Source organism: Macaca fascicularis, chromosome 2, assembly GCF_037993035.2.
Source record: "Macaca fascicularis isolate 582-1 chromosome 2, T2T-MFA8v1.1".
NCBI lineage: Eukaryota > Metazoa > Chordata > Mammalia > Primates > Cercopithecidae > Macaca > Macaca fascicularis.
In genome coordinates this window covers 30,499,170-30,516,378 of record NC_088376.1, presented here as the reverse complement: position 1 = coordinate 30,516,378, position 17,209 = coordinate 30,499,170, and the positions used below count along the sequence as shown (strand labels likewise).

Genomic DNA, 17,209 nt, shown 5'->3' with positions numbered 1-17,209 from the left:
GATGCTTTGGGTTCACAAAATACATCACGAATAGCACTGCTTCCAAAATTTTTGTTTGCGTGTCCCATTAGTGAAAGAATTTTGACTGTATATCTTCACTATATGTATTTTTACTCATTTGTAAGTTATAGACAAACTACCACGTCAGTATCTATTATGTATACCATAAAGCCTATACCAATTACAACCTTAAAGACTGAGCTGGCAGGGCATGGTGGCTCATGCCTGTAATCCCAGCACTTTGGGAGGCCGAGGTGGGCGGATCATGAGGTCAAGAGCTCGAGACCATCCTGGCCAACATGGTGAAACCCCGTCTCTCCTGAAAACACAAAAATTAGCCGGGTGTAGTCCCAGGTACTTGGGAGGCTGAGGCATGAGAATTGCTTGAACCCGGGAGGTGGAGATTGCAGTGAGCCGAGATTGTCCCACTGCACTCCAGCCTGGTGACAGAGTGACACTCATTCTCAAAACAAAACAAAACAAAAAAACAAACAAACAAAAGGTTGCGCTAATGATAATCATTGTTTTATTTTTATTTAAATTATTAATGGTACAAAAGTTTTTGCTATCACTAAAATTATAATTATATTTGAGTATGCATCACTATTTTACAAACTTTTGTTAAAAAATTTGTCATACATTCAAATGTGTTTCTCAATTTAGTTTTTCAGCACTTTGTTGTAATGGTTTTCACAACTAAAAAACATGTCTCACAAAGACATATAAATACAAATGGAAGAATTTTCTTACTGGCTGTTTTAACTAATTCCCATTCACCAATTTTGAAAATGCTTATGTTAAAATTTGGCTAGTAGATTTCCATCTTTGATGTCAATCAGTAGTTCTCACAGACAATTAGGCAATATTATTGTTGCTTTATTGTTATCAAAATGGGTTCAAATTCCATTTAAATTTTTTTGTTTAAAATAATTTTAAACTGGTTTAAAAATCTTGTTTCCAAAATTTTAGAGTGTATTGATAGGAGATTTAAAAAAAATTGATGATGATTACACTTATCTTGTTTTTGCATCCAAATCACATAACAATTCTTTCTAATTCACTAGTGAAACATTAACTTCCACCTTGAAGGGATAGGTTTTTTTGTATTTTTTTTTTTTTTTTTTGCCATACCAATAGCTGTTTTTAATTTTTTAGAGGAAATACTATAATTAAAAAGAGTTCCAAAAAATGTAACAGTTCCAGCAGATTATTTCTAAAATGTAAAGATTTGAAACATAATTTATAAAAAGCTAAAAACCAGAAGGAGTCATTCTTGCTTTTTCCTTTTTTAAAAAATCCAGACAATTTGTTACAAGAAAGTTCAGCATGTGATAGCAGCTGCAGCCTCAGTCACCCTCAGAATACTGTTCCTCCTCATGGGGACAGAGCGCCGCACTGAGGACAGCAACATGTCTTCAATCGGCTTCTTAGGGTTTTCCTCCAGGTCCAGCTTCATTGCTCCAGATTTAGACAGTTTCCACTCCAACTCATCTCTCATCAGGTTCATGCCATCAGACACCAGAGGACCTATAAACCGAGCCTTGATACCTCCTTCCAGGAAAACAAATCCCGTGGGCAGATTCCTATCAGGATAATTGGATATGCAGGTTGTTGAAATGGCTTTGATAAATTTGACATCAGGAAACTTCCTGGCAACTCCATTGAGGTGCTGGTTTATCAGGGCACTGAGGGGAATTCCTTGTTTGTAAAGGGACAAAATGGCCCACAAGCCCTCACCAGCTTTGGTAACTTCTTGAATATAATCCTTCCCTGAGATTTCCAAAACTTCTCCAAATTTATTCTTCAGTTTAGATGCTTTCCACTCAGCCAGTCTCTGCCGTCTTTACCTTTCAATAGCACGTTCATCCTTCTCATTAAACTCATCTTCACGATCCTCCAGCTCTCTCAAAGTCCTATCTTTATATGTTGTCACCACTGACTGCTAGAGGATGCACTGCTCCTCTTCCACCTCCTTTTCCAATTGTTTCAGACTTTCCTTGGGGGGCAACATACCCTTTTTGGGTAAGATGTCATTCCACTCAGCGTCTGCGTTGGGGTCCTGCATCTTGTTTCCAATTGCTCAAGCCAGTTGCTCCACCATGTTTATTAATATTAAAAAAATGCTTGAGAGGTAGCATAGCATGCATGCTATGGATAGCCCCCTTGCCATCACAGACAAGTTAGCGTATTTGGAACACTTGTCTATTTTGTAAATATATGTTTTTGGTTCTAATTTTTAATAGTTTGCCACAAGCAAACCTCTGTGCCATAGAAAATACTTCCATAAGTAAATATAAATTGAGTGTTACTCCCCTCTCAATTTATTCCAAACAATTAAATTGACTATCTTTTAAAGTTTTTTAAAAAATAAAATTAACTAAATTGATGACATCTTGCAATATTTTGTGCACTTCTGGCTCCAATTCCTCAACTGCAAATGCTTGCCTGTATATAGCAGGATGTCACACGTGATCTGTCTCAGGAAACTTAGCCAAATTCTTTTAAAATTTTGGTCAAAGGAGTCGCTCTGTTACTTACACAGCTTTACTGTTAAAGAAGTTATTTACTCCTGGGAATACATCTTATCTGCATATTTTACCTGTGGCGGTTTGAAAAAAGTACAGCTCTTCATATATTTCATTATTGAAACACAACCTAGCGAAAATCATATGCTGAGACTTGGTAAAAAAGAAATATTTGGACCCATTCAAATTACATAACAAACTTGGTAAAACAGTAGAATTTGCCCAAATTCTTGATTAAAAATAAAATCTCAGGAATGGTTTCTATAAATGTTATGAAAATGGATTCAAATTCCACTGAACTTCCTTGTTTGAAAGATTTTGAACTGGTTAAAAAAATCCTATATTTGTTGACATAGGTGTCCATTTCAGTTTGTACCAAATTATTTTGCATGTATTATTTTAACATTCACCAAAGCAAAAAATTAGAATTTCATAATAATATGTAGCCTTTTGATTTTCACTGTTAAAAGGAAACTTTACAGTTGGGCGCGGTGGCTCATGTCTGTAATCCCAGGACTTTGGGAGACCGAGGCGGGGGGATCACCTGAGGTCAGGAGTTTGAGACCAGCCTGGCCAACATGGTGAAACCCTGGCTCTACTTAAAAAAATACAAAAATTAGCCGGGCGTAGTGGCAGGCACCTGTAATCCCAGCTACTCAGGAGGCCGAGGGAGGAGAATTGCTTGAACCTGGGAGGTGGAGGTTGCAGTGAGCTGAGATCATGCCATTGCACTTCAGTCTGGGGGACAAGAGCGAGACTTTGGAAAAAAAAAAAAAAAAAAGGAAACTTTACGTGTTTAATGACAGCTTTTAAAGTAAAAGGTTGAGTTTTACTTAATTTAAACACCTTTGAAAAAATTGCAGGGGCTTGTTTCTATGTTTTAGAGTATATTATTTCTCATTTTTCTTATTTTTGAAGTAGCTTGTTAATTGTGATTGGTTCATGTTATCATTACCATTATTTTAAAGCATAGTTCTGTATACGCATACCATAATCATTAACGCCAATATGTCAAGATGCAATATACACATAGGATGAAACTGTCAATGAAAATATATGTAAATCCATATTTTAAATGGTCTTCTAGATAATTTTGAATTTTTAAGGCCAATTTCTTATTACTGATTTTATCTTATAGTGTGTTTGATCAAGAGTTTACACTAGAGGTAGTAAATAGATTGGGTAGTAAATAGATTCAATAAACAATACAGTTTTCCAGAAACAACCAAGAGATAAAATATATGTCTGATCTCAGGGAGCTTTAAATTACATAAAGAGACAGGATGTATTCTCATGAAGCCATTCCAGGAAAGTTACAAAGCCATGGATCAATGATTTGGGCAGGACTGTAAACTGAGGAGTATGAGGAAGGAGGTAGGCTTGCTTTTCCCATGGAATCACTTGCTCCTTGATGAATAAAGCTGTGCCAGACTGATTCATTTCTGTTGCCTAGGTCAGCTTCATCCAGCCTAATAACTCAGAGGAGAACATAGTAAGACCCAAACACTTTAATATGAATGAGTTTTAAGATATTTTATACTTTTCAGGGTTTTTGTGAGGATTAAATGCCTACCACATTGCCTGGCATATTTTATGCGCTCAGCAATTAGTAGTTATTATTAATGTCAGGATTAGCAGGAGGCGTTTGGATGTGGGAGGGAACAGCCTTGTGTATATCTCTGAGGAGGTGTGTGGTAGAGAAAGGGCTAAAGACCTTCTGAATCTGTTTTAGGATATTATGCAGTTCTGTGAGAATGGGTAAAATGTATAACGTGTACTCGTAAGGGTGTATGTGCACTATCTAGGGGGACTGAAAAAAATGACTGTTATGGAAGGAAATACTTATGTCACTAGGGAGCCTAATTAGGGAAAGTGGGTTTTAAGAGGAGTTGAACTTTGAGTTGAGAGATAACCAATGAAGTTTGGTGAAATTTAGGAGAGTGAGAATATCAGGAAATATTCCACGTAGAAACATTGACATAAAAAACTAGGTCATGAATAAAAACCTGAACTCCTTAAGTTTCTGTTTTTTTGAATGTAAAATGGTGCATAATTCCACACTTGCAAACAAAATTCTCATTTATTCATTGTCTAAACACACACACACACACATATTTAGAGACAGGGTCTCCCTCTGTCACGAAGGCTAGAGTGCAATCACGTGATCATAGCTCACTACAACCTTGAACTCCCAGGATCAAGTGATTCTCCCATCTCAGCCTCCTACGTAACTAAGACTAGAGGTGCATGCAACCCTGCCCAACTAGTTAAAATAAATTTTTTTTGTAGAGATGAGGTCTTGCTATGTTTCTCAGGCTGGTCTCAAACTTCTCAAGTAAGCCCCCTGCCTCTGTTTCTCAAGGTGCTGGGATAACTGGTGTGAGCCACTGTGCCTGACCCTAAACCCATATTTATTAAATGCCCACTATATGCGAGTCACTGTTATAGGCATTGGAAAACAGCAGTGAGCAAAAGAAATAGTCTCTGCTCTCATGGAGTTTACATTCTACTGGAGGCAATAGACACAAAGATAAGTGATAAACAGAGAAGAGAAATAAAGCAGGATCAGGAGTATAGCTTGAGTGTGTGTGTGTAAGCATATCTTAGATTCCCTAAAACACAGAGCCTGAGATACACCTTGCATCCTAAAAATTTTAGGAGATGTGATTCTACGGCAGCAAAAGTAGGGGAAAAGGGAACATAAAACAGGGAATCAGAGAAACAAATAAAAGATGGAACATTTTGGACCTGGTCACAGCCCCGGAAGGAATAGTTGACTGCTTGGTCACTAAGGACATTTCCAGAGGCTGTATGGACCTTTGTGCTTTAAAACTGTCTGCTGGAGGGAGGAAAGAAGTGCAATTTATGTTGCTGTCTTCCCATCTTTTGTTTCTTACTGATCAAAGCTTCCCTAACATGATGTTCCACTTCTGGTTGGTGCTATTAGGTCTCTCTGGGAAACTATTGGGAAGGCCAGAATCTTCATGGGCCAAGTTGGTTTGGACCTGGACTCAGGAGCTACAGAGGGCTGACTCTCTGCATGGGGAAAGCTGACTCAGCCAGCAGAGCTAAGAGATGAGCAGATGACCGTGTCAACTAGGGGTTTGATCACAAGAATTGCAGAGCTTTAATTGCATTTGGTGGGGCTACTCCATCTGGGAAGTAGGGCAAATGACTGATGTCTGGGAACAGGTAGGACAGAGTGAATCTGAGGAGGCACATAAATTGGATCTGGTATATAAGCTCTTTTTTATATAGTGATCAGACCTCTCGATGAGGTGCTACTTGAGCAGAGTTCTGAAGTGAGTAAGAAGGCCAACCAAATGGATATCTGGCAGAAATTCATTCTCGGCAAAGAGCGTGAGGAAAGAATGGGAGGTGGGAGCATAGAGTATTTGAGGAGCAGAAAGGAAGCCAGGGTGGCTAGATTGAAATTAATGAGGGAAAGTGTGGTAGAAGATGAGGTCAGAAAGGCAATGGGGACCTAGCCCATGAAGGGCTTTCTGGGCCATGATAAGGTCTTTGGCTTTTTATTCATAGTGAGGTGGAAGCCACCGGAGAGGGTGAAGCAGAAGAGTGACATGATATGACATTTTTTTTTTTTTTGATGGAGTCTCTCTTCTTGTCACTGAGGTTGGAGTACAGTGGGGTGATCTCAGCTCACTGCAACCTCTGCCTCCCAGGTTCAAGCCATTCTCCTGCCCCAGCTTCCTGAGTAGCTGGGATTACAGGTGCCCGCCGCCCACGCTGCGCAAAATTTTGTATTTTTAGTAAAGATGGGGTTTTACCATGTTGATCAGGCTGGCCTCAAATTCCTGACCTCAAGCAGTTCACCCAACTTGGCCTCCCAGAGTACTGGGATTGTAGGTGTGAGCCACTGCACCTGGCCCTGACTTATATTTTTAAAGGAACATTCTGGCTTTGGGTATAGGATAGTTTATAGAGGAATAAAGGGGAAAGCTGGGAGACCAACTTGAAGACTCTAGGATCAGCTGGTGGCTGTTGAGATAGGGAGTCAATGGATTCTGGTTATATTAAATTAGCTAGGGCTGTTGGTGTGAAAGAAAGAACTTATGGATGATTTCAAGAGTCTTGGCCTGATCAACTTGAAGTAGAGAAATGAGTCTCACTAAGGCCAAGTTCATATCTTTTGATAGGAACTTATCTATTTTGCCAATAAGAAGCTGTCACTGAGCAGGATCTTCCATTGTAAAATATTCGGAATTGAATTCACACATAATGCATAGTATGTTCAATTAATTTGTGTTTTAGATCCCCTGGGTATAAGTCAATTGAAATTTTAAATTTTCATTATGCATTAAATCTAGTTATAGTATTTCTGTCAAAGAAAAAGGCAGAATTTAGCCCTAAAAGTAATAAATTGCCTAAGTGGTGGCAATTAGTGTGTGTTGGTAGTGTGCGTGTGTGTGTGTGTGTGTGTGTGTTGGTTGAGGGATGATGAAATGAATTTATTTTCAGTAGCCCTACAATGAAAGGCAGGCGGTAACTCCCCATACAATATTTTAGATTGCTTAAGATGTTGTCACGCCAGTTTTCATTGTTATTGATGCTAAACACGCTAGGAATATCTCTGGCTCATACAAAAGGTCCTGAATATTTCAATGATTTATGAAACAAAAAGGCTTCCTAGATATCTGTGAAACAACACTGATGGCTTCAGTGAATGCAGTGGTAAGCATTTATTACAGCACCTGGAATGCAGTTACCTGGTTGCTTTTTGTTCCATTAACAAGTTGTGAAAAAGTCTTGATGGAGCTTTTAGCTGTAAAACATCTTAGAGCGCAATCTGTTTTTAGAAGATTAATTCCATCTGAAATAGAGAAGCAAATGATAAACAGCTTAAAAGACACCAGAGTAAGATCGTGTTATAGTTGAGGACAATAACATTGTTCCACATTTAAGAAAATTTTTAGCAAGAGAAAAAAATCTGAGAAGAACAATGAGTTTAACTGTGTTTATTGCAAGAAATTAGTTCGGATATTTTTGCAAAGACGTGTTAAATGGGAGTGAATAATTAGGACTTCTCTCAGCTAAAAAAAAGAAAAGACATAGAAAATGTTATTTTAAAAACATTTTTTGTTTATGTAATTATTTGAAAGCTCCCCTTAGACCCTAAAAACAAAAACAATCCTCTAAACTTCAAATTTATGATTTATTTATTTATTTTTCAATCTGAACTTTCTGAAAAGAGTGACCGCAAACTTGAGTGAATCCTGATGTCTAGTCAAGAACGATACAGATGAGATTTCACTGGCAGAGGTTCTACTTGGGACAGACAAATACTTTAATGATAAGGAGATAAATAATTCGATGTGTTCTCTGCATCTGCAGGGAATATGGTTAGAGTACAAAATTTTATTTGTTGGCCGGGCGCGGTGGCTCAAGCCTGTAATCCCAGCACTTTGGGAGGCCGAGGCGGGCGGATCACAAGGTCAGGAGATCGAGACCACAGTGAAACCCCGTCTCTACTAAAAATACAAAAAAATTAGCCGGGCGCGGTGGCGGGCGCCTGTAGTCCCAGCTACTCAGGAGGCTGAGGCAGGAGAATGGCGGGAACCCGGGAGGCGGAGCTTGCAGTGAGCCGAGATCGCGCCACTGCACTCCAGCCTGGGCGACAGAGCGAGACTCCGTCTCAAAAAAAAAAAAATTATTTGTTGTTGTTGTTTTTTTAATAATAGAGGTCAATGTGCATTGTTGTCAGCAACATCGGTAAGAAGGAAGTACCACATCAGCTGTAACTCACTACGGCTGAACAGGAGAAACTGATCCAGGTTTTACTGCAGCTTAGGGCATACTGTGAATGATTAGCAAATGTGGATACCCAGTATGCCTTGTGGAAAGACACACTTGATGATAAATAACACTCTTTAGAGTTTTAGACAGACAGGCTCAGGAAGAGATACGCTGTTTACCCAAAGGGTAGTAGCATATGACATTTACCTCCCGAAGGAGATGTTGCAGATGGAAAATATTATCAATTCTAGAGGAATTTTTAGATACATTTATAGATGATACACATAGACGTCTGAGTGCTTCTGGGACATTCCAGCGTCTTTGGACTTTCGCTTAATTCACTAGTCATCCTTTGATAGTGAATCTGATGTGCCATTAGTGAGGCCTTAATGTAATATCTTTTATATTCTAATTTTAGGAAAACCTGATATAATGAAGTAGTCATAAATTTATTTTTGCAGGGGATTAGGCTAGGCAATGACAAGTAAGAAATGAAAGGCATTTTCTTATACAGATTGCTATTATCTGGTAAATAATAATAGTAATTATTATGTTTCCCCAGGCAACGTAAGTCCTGGTTGAAATGGCATGACATTAGCAGTAACAACACATATTTCTTTGGTTTTCCTCTCATCTGTAATTGCAAGACCTTTACTTCTGGAAAAGGTCCTGTATTTACTGTTGAGAGTCCCACATGGTTTCTGATGAGTACCACATATGGCGCCCATTTTCTTACCATTTCTTCTCTGGCTTCCTTCTGCTTAGGCCTCCACCACTCTGACATTTCACTGGGCCCACAGCCGAGCTGCCCTTTATGGGTTCCACCTTTGTTGCTAAGGCATCACTGCCATTGATGTGTGGGAGTTCTTAGGTGGCAATGGTGCCTCATACTTTCTGGAATCCTTAGGGTGTCAGAGCCACATCATATTCCTGGCAGAAGTAGATAGAATGTTTCTCTCGCAATTTTGGGTTATACCATGAAGCAGAGCTATTTGTGCCAATTGTCTTAAAGAGTTCTACTGCAATAGTTCTCCCCTTTTCTCATCCATAGCTTTCCCTCCCTGATTCTTTCTCCTTTCCCTCCCCTTCTCCCCATCCCCCATCACCACAAACACAAATGAATTTCATGGGGACTGGAGGTGGAGGAAAGTGAGGGTAGGGTAAGCAAATCCAGGTGACAACTCATAACTCAGAATCACTCACTCCCTCCTCCAATAACCACTGTTATCAGACTGTCATGCATATCTGATTCCCTTTTCCCCTAGGATGAAGTTCTCTTAGTTCTTATAAATAGACTTACAGTCAGTCTACTTTATCAGGCCTGAAACCATGCTCAAACATTATAGGCTGATGTCTGTTAATAATAATTTACATTTGAATCTCATCACAAAGCATTTTCATGGATGCTATCTCATTTTTCTCACAGGAGTCGATGATTTTTTGGACATTTTACAGATGAGGACACTGAGGTTCAGAGAGGTTAACTAATCAGGGTCATACAGCTTAGGCTGTGCATGCAGATTCCATAGTGTGTTATTCATACTTCACCACTTACTGGCCTTCACTCACTGGTAAAAGGAAAGAGTGTATTTTCTTTTTGAAGATATTTTTCTTGGATCCTCCTGACCTCTCATTCTATTTTGGAACAACTACTCTCTAGTCCTGTTGCGTAGCTCTCCACCTGGAATACGTGTTCATTGAATTTTTGCTTCAAAAATAACATGTCTTTTAATTTCTTCTCTTTCTAGCTCTCTACATGAATCCTTTGCCCAGTCATAGAGAATTGTATGCAATCTTCTGAACACCCATGCCCCTTCCACCTTTATGACTTTACACGTGTGTCTTAGATTGGGTTCCCTGAAAACAGACTCCGAGATGGAAAATTGCATGGGGAGTGCTCTTGGGAGATTTACTCATAAAGTGAGTAGGAAATAGAAGTGAGAAAGGAAAGATTGTAAGGAACTGAGGAAGGAGAGATTGTAAGGAAGGCAGGATTGGGCAGAGGAAGAAGCTGATGGGCAAGGTGGTTGCAACTGAGATCTTAGACAATCCTACAGGGAACAAAACCTTGGGGCTAGACAGTTCCCTGAGGCTAAGAGAAATTCCCAGTCAAGAACAAAGATGTGAGCAGTCAGCATCTGCTATTACCAGCAGCCGGGCGATAAGTGAGTCAGCCTTGAAAATATCAGTGAAAATATCCCCTATAGTGGATATCCACTCAGTGAAAATATCCACGACACATATTTTCTTTCCACTTTAATGTCCTTACCCAGCTTAATTTTTCAAATTAATGCTGTATTTTACTTGTTTAGTATTTGAATAATTTTTTTCTGATACTAGTAATTTTTCTTGGAGTTTCCAGTTGACATTCTTTCTCCCTCTCTACCATGAGAAAATAAACGTATGTTTGAATTTAATTGCTAATCTCAACCTGCTCCTTTATTTTAAAATGACTGCAATGAAATATACTTTCTTTTGAAGGTATTTTTCTTGGATCCTCCCAGCCTGCCATTCTACTCCATTGTCTTTTAGCAGTTAATATTGCTGATGAGAAGTCTGATGCCTTTGTGCTTCTCCTTCCTATGTAGATAACCTGTTCTTTTTAGGTGACTATTTTTGGATCTTTGTATTGTCCTTAGTGATCCGAACTGTCAAGTTATCACTAGAGATGGTTCTTCTTAAAGTCATCCTGTTAGGCACTTTGTGATTGCCCTTAATATCATGGCTTCTGTCATTTTTCAGCTGTGGAAATTTGCCTCCAATGTTTTCTTTCCTTTATTTTCTTAGTTTCCTCTTGTATCTCATTCATGGATCTCTTCAACTGATTCTGTGTTTGCTTCCCATTTCTTTTTTTTTTTCTCAGTGTTTTGGGAGATTTGGTCTGCTTCCATCCCCCATATTTTCTATCAAATGTTTTAATGCAATTATATTTTTAATTGCCAAAATTTCTTATCTCTGATTATTCCTTTTTATGACAATCAATTCTTGTTTTACAATTGCAGCTTTTCCACAACTTATGGCAAAAGAGCTGGACTTTCATACTCCTGAACGTCTCAGTCATTAGAATGCACAAAAGTGTGTTTCAGTAGTTCAAGAGCATTTCTTCAAAAAAGATCCCAAGAGATATGGATGGAGCATTGAAGTAATAACTTACCGATACAATTTTGACTGTGATGTGACTTTTTTTATTGAGTCCTATGAAAATGGTTCAAATGAGCTGCATCTCACTTTAAATTTGTTAGAATCCTACCTGGACATTTATTGGGACTCATGATAACTTTTCAGGCAATATCTTGGTCTCACTTATTAGCAAGATGGGATTAAACCAGATGGGGCAGCAAAAGGGTTAAAGTTAATTGGATTAATTCAAAGTGAGGAAATATTAAGAGTTGCCATTGTGTATAGATTAGAGAGCCTAAAGTGAGATGGAGGGTTACAGAGAGATGGAGAGTTATGGTGGGAAAGTTATGGTGGGAAATGAGAAGTCCATAGAATATGGTCAGATGTTAGAGGCTTTTTGGCAAAGGATGGTGAGAGATTCCAACTTACGGTATGCATATTCCCTTATTCATGATCTTCATTGCTGAAGTTATTGCAAAAAAAATTGCTGTAAATAAAGGATAAAGGACTGAGAAATTATTTCAAGTGCCATGAAAACACACTGCTGCTGGGTCACTTTCCTCCTGAAAACTTTAGATGGTTGAGAATTCAGAACTCAATTTCATGTAATATGTTACAGTTATTTTTAAATTACAAAATCTGATAATTGTGAGCATTGTCTAGGTTAGGATTGAGAATGAATTATTCCTGAAGGCTTTTTGGCATATCTGTACCTGTATGTTTTTAGACATGGAAAAAGAGAAAGAGTAACCTCCTGCCCTGGCTAACCTTCACATTTCTCTTTTACTCCTCCAAGAAAAATATCTTTAATTTTTTTTTGAAAAAGCACTAGATTGAGAACTTTATAACCCTTGGGAAAAAATCTGCAAAAAGGCCAGTCTTTGCCTCTGGGGGTTATAAAATATAATTAATATTATATGATGACATTGCTCAGAGCTATCCTGTTCATCTATCAAATAACTTCTCCATTTTTACTAATATGATTGGATAAATGCTTGCATTCATATTGGGGTGCCAAGTCCACTCAACCTCATTAAATGGAAACACTGCCCTTCATTTCTCTGGTGTCTCTCCAGATGAGATAGGGGAGGGTTCTGTGCACAGGTGGGATGGATACAGTGAGGGGCATTGACTTATTGATTTTCTCTGATAATTTGTGGACAACCCTTGGAAATATCCAATATTAGTGTAAATTTCAGAGTTTACTGAGAAATATGCTCTAAGAGAATATTCAACTTTGAAATCTGAGAAAGGGAAGTAGCAGACATATGGACACAAAGATGAAAACATTTATTAAATTTAAACATTAAATGTAAGGGCAAAATGAACATCACTCTTTAATCTTATACACTGCAAAAGAAGATAAATCAAGTCCAGTAACTTCAAGTTGACACAAAAGGCAGGTTTCCCTTCCTCCCCTTTCCTAGGACTCATCACATTAATATATATATATGGACTCCGCATCATCATTATGCATGTTTTCTGTTTCACCACTATGCTGTCTTTAGCATTAGCTCCATGATTGGATTTTGAAATATAGAGGCATTGATCACAAATTTTAAATTAAAAAAAAAAAAACAAACAAGCAGTAGGTATGACGACATTTCCCATGTTTAAAGAGCTCTTGAACTTGCCACTTACCAATTTCTCAGACACATTTAAAAGGCTTTCGGGTTAACTATAGCAAAGCCAAACACTACAGTTCTGTCCCATCCATCTTCAGAATACAGGAAACAGATCAATATTTGAGCTGCTTGAATCTACAAGCAAACCTTGCAAAGGAGCCTAGTACAAGGAAGCACAATTCTTTAATTAGTCTCATAACATTTTAGAAACCGATTTTGATATAAGTATTCACTATATACAATTTTTTTGGTCTTTATTAATGGTTTGTGATAGGGTAAGTGTACAGATTTGTGCCTTACTAAGAAAAGTCCAATTGAACATATTTTGTTTAAATTAATAAAGAACTGTAGGGAGAATTGGGGGTTGAAGGGTTAGGTAATAAATAAGAGAAACAGATGCAGATGAAATGCTACTTCCTTCGTGTTGTGTATTTCAGGAAATCTTTAATTCACCTGAATATGGCCGTGAGTTATGCTTAGAGTATTGTATTAGAATTCCTAGTAGAAAGGGATTTAAATATACATGTAAAGTTAAATATGGTTAGACAGTAAAATATTGATTGCTTACCACAAACAATGCAGCAGGGTATCTAACACTTGTTTTCCTTGTGGAACATAATAAGGTAATTAATTTATCTCTAGCTGAGTTTTATTTGTGAATTTTTCGTGTATGTGAAACAGATTTAAATGTGTTTTGTGTATGTCTCAAATAGCTATTTGTGCTATAATAACCATGTGCAGTTTGTGGCGGCACTTTAATAATCATCACCTTAAAAATGGTGATACTTTCTTCTTTTAGATAGTAAAATACAAGCTCAGTAGTAAAATAGCACTTTGGATATAAAAGCTAATGACTAATAGGAGAGTTCTGACCCTCTGAATTGCGTTTACTGTTCACCAATGATTATGTCATTAGGAATGAATTAGATAGTCAATGAGGTGAATCTTCAAATCAAAGCTGCCACTTTGAAATTTTCAATAATCTGTTCACTTGTAGGATTAGGATGGTATTTAATGACCATTAGCGTTCTATTGCTGAGGTTATGTGGCCATGGAAAACAGTTTTCTTATGGTATCATTTTTTTTTCTCTCTCTCTCACTTTTTTTCTTTTAGAGTAACCATATTTTTTAAACTTTGAGTTCTCTGATTATTTACTCTTGATGTGAACAGCTAGGCAGAACCAAAATAACATGCTATTTACTATATGGAAAGATCACGGGAGAGCAGAGTGGTGGGGTCGAGCAGAGGTCAGAGGACTGTCCTAAAGAGTGAATGTTCCGGAAATGTTGATGGCCGATGATTCTTGCTTCTGCCTCTCATTCGTTTGTTTCTGCATACTGTTTTTACTATCTCAATAAGGTAAAGAAACATTATGACTATCAATGTTTTTTGTCTACTGGTAAAATTCATTTATGATTTTTAGATCTAATTTTGTGTACTCTCTTTTTATTGCAAAAACATTACTTTAGTTCCTTTGTGGCTACTCGACCATTTGTACAGACTAGAATAATAGCTACAAGAGTGGCTGCCATTTATTGCATGCTTGCCATGTCGTAGATCAGCGGTCTCCAACATTTTTGGCACAAGGGAGAAGTTCTGTGAAGACAAGTTTTCCACGGATGGGGGGGATCAGGGTGACAGTTTGGGGATGAAACTGTTCCACCTCAGATCAACAAGCATTAGTTAGATTCTTCTAAGGAGCAGAGTGTGCAACCTAGATCCCTCTCGTGCAGTTCACAATAGGGTTCACTCTCCCATTAAATCTAACGCCACTGCTGATCTGAGAGGAGGCAGAGCTGAGGCAGTAAGACTCGTTTGCCCATTGCTCACCCAGTGCTGTGCATCCAGGTTCCTAACAGGCCTAGGACTGGTACTGGCCTGAGGCTCCAGGGTTGGGGACCCGTGTCCTAGACGACATGCTATAGACATGCTCTGCATCATCCCATGTAGTTCTTACTGTTCACCCAAAAGCAAGGGATCATCATTTCCTCTATACAGGGGAAAAAAAATTCAAATTTATATGGTTAGTTGATGATCAAGTTGATGACCTGAAATTTGAATGTAAGTCCCACCAGTATACAAACTACACAAGGGCAGGTATTTTTGTATTTTGTTTGCTGATGTATCTATCTATAGCACACGGAATAATATCTGGTACCTCTTAATTACTCAATAGATAAGTGTTGAATGAGTAGATGAAGATATATTTAGTTCCAAAGTCCATGTTCTTTTACTACACAGCATTACTCCATTACTCTTCCCCACTACTACTGGAACCTTATGATAAGAGAACATTTTTACATTAAGATTAAACTTCAGAATCTCTAAAGCATTCAGAAGAACAGCAGATTATGAAAAAAATCTGCCATTTTCTCTTCGGTTCATGGAATGATAGAAGTTTGGAATTCATTGTAAGGGTGCGAAAGAATACACACACACACACACACACACACACACACACATACGTTGTTAATGTATGTCAGCAGGTTACTTTTTTTGACAATAAAATCACGCACCTCTACAGAACATGTCTGAAGCATGGCTCAGACTACTTAAAAATCACGGCTAAGCATCATGAGTGTCCTGATAAACGCATCCAATTCTGGCCTCCTAGCCTGGAATAAGAGGCGTAGTTATCTTTCATGTGGCCTTTAGTCCTAGGCAAAGCTGTGCTTCTCCTCTTGTGGTAGTCTGCACAGGCAGTCCTGGATGCAGGACAGCGTCATGAGGCAGAGAGGCTTAGTAGATAATGTATTGTCTTATGGTCTGTCTATACCAAGGAGATACACACAAGTAGGCCTTCTTTGATGGATATTCTGGATACCCAGGTTGTTTTGTTTACCCAGCATCTATTCCGCTTTCTTCTGGTAATATCACCCTAAGATTCCTTTGGGGAACCATTTCTTGCCAGGCCCATCCTCCATCCCTTATTTCATCTCTTCTGGCTACAGAAATTGATTCAAGAATGGGTGGGTGATCCAAATTGGTTCAATTCAAGTCATGTCTGGGACTTTTGCTAGAACTTTGGGAAGCTGGACTATTTCTTCTGGGGCTTCTGAACTGGTAGAATGTTAGTTTGAAGTGCAGAGACTGCCAGAGAAAAGGATCTTGACTGAGAATGAAGCTAACACAGAGGAAAATAAGAGGCCTGGTAATAATATTTACATTACAAAGCTTAATCTACCTTTGAATTTTTAAGATATATGAACTACTACTTGTCCTTATTTGCTTTAGTCTCTTTGGGTAGGTTCCTATCCCTTGTAATGGCTTAGCATATGATGGCTAAGAGTCCTTATATTTTGATGTAGACTTCCTTTCTTGCTTGTCTTCCTTCTGTTTGTTAAATTTCCCCGAATCATGGCCAGAACACACTGTAACTTGGAAAATCTCTTTCCCTTGGGAACCTGTCATTTGATCTATATAGTGGCTATGTGATGGTTCAAGTGATACTGGGCACCAAGTAATTGAACAAGAATTTCCTAAATGTGTTTGATGGAATACTAAAGTGAGACTTCTTTTTCAAAATTTTGTTTTTGTTTTCTATTTGTAACATTTTTGTGGGTACATAGTAGGTGTGTATATTTATGGGGTACATGAAGTGTTTTGATACAGACATGTAACGTGAAGTAAGCACATCATAGGGAATGGAGTATCCCCTCAAGCATTTGCCCTTTGATTACACTCTTTAAGTTATTTTAAATTGTACAATTATGTTATTATTGAATATAGTCACTCTATTCCTGTTGTACTATAAAATAGTAGGTCTTGTTCATTCTAACTATGTTTTTGTACCCACTAACCATCCCCATCTCCTCCCCAGTTGCACCCTCCCGCCAACCCCACTACTATTCCCAGCCTCTGGTAACCATCCTTCTGCTCTCTATGTTCATGAATTCAATTGTTTTTATTTTTAGCTCCTATTTGTTTTCTGGTTTCTCTTTCTTCCTTCTCCCCTTCCTGTTTTCTCCTAGTGAACGTGATTTTTCTCTGGTGATATGATTCACCTTCTTGGTTTTTATTTTTTGAGTATCCATTACATGGTTTTTGGTTTGAGGTTACCATGAGGCTTTCAAATACTATTTTATAACCCATATTTTAACCTGATAACAACTTAACACTATTTGCATAAACAAAGAAATAAACAAGCAAAAAGAAAACTAATAAAAACTCTGAGCTTTAACTTT

General features: G+C 38.1%; 1 pseudogene; it reads right to left on the bottom strand.

Annotated features, from left to right (window-relative positions):
* Positions 1–1,321: 1,321 nt before the first annotated feature.
* On the bottom strand, positions 1,322–2,074 carry LOC102143076 (phosducin-like protein 3 pseudogene; annotated as a pseudogene).
* Positions 2,075–17,209: the final 15,135 nt, after the last annotated feature.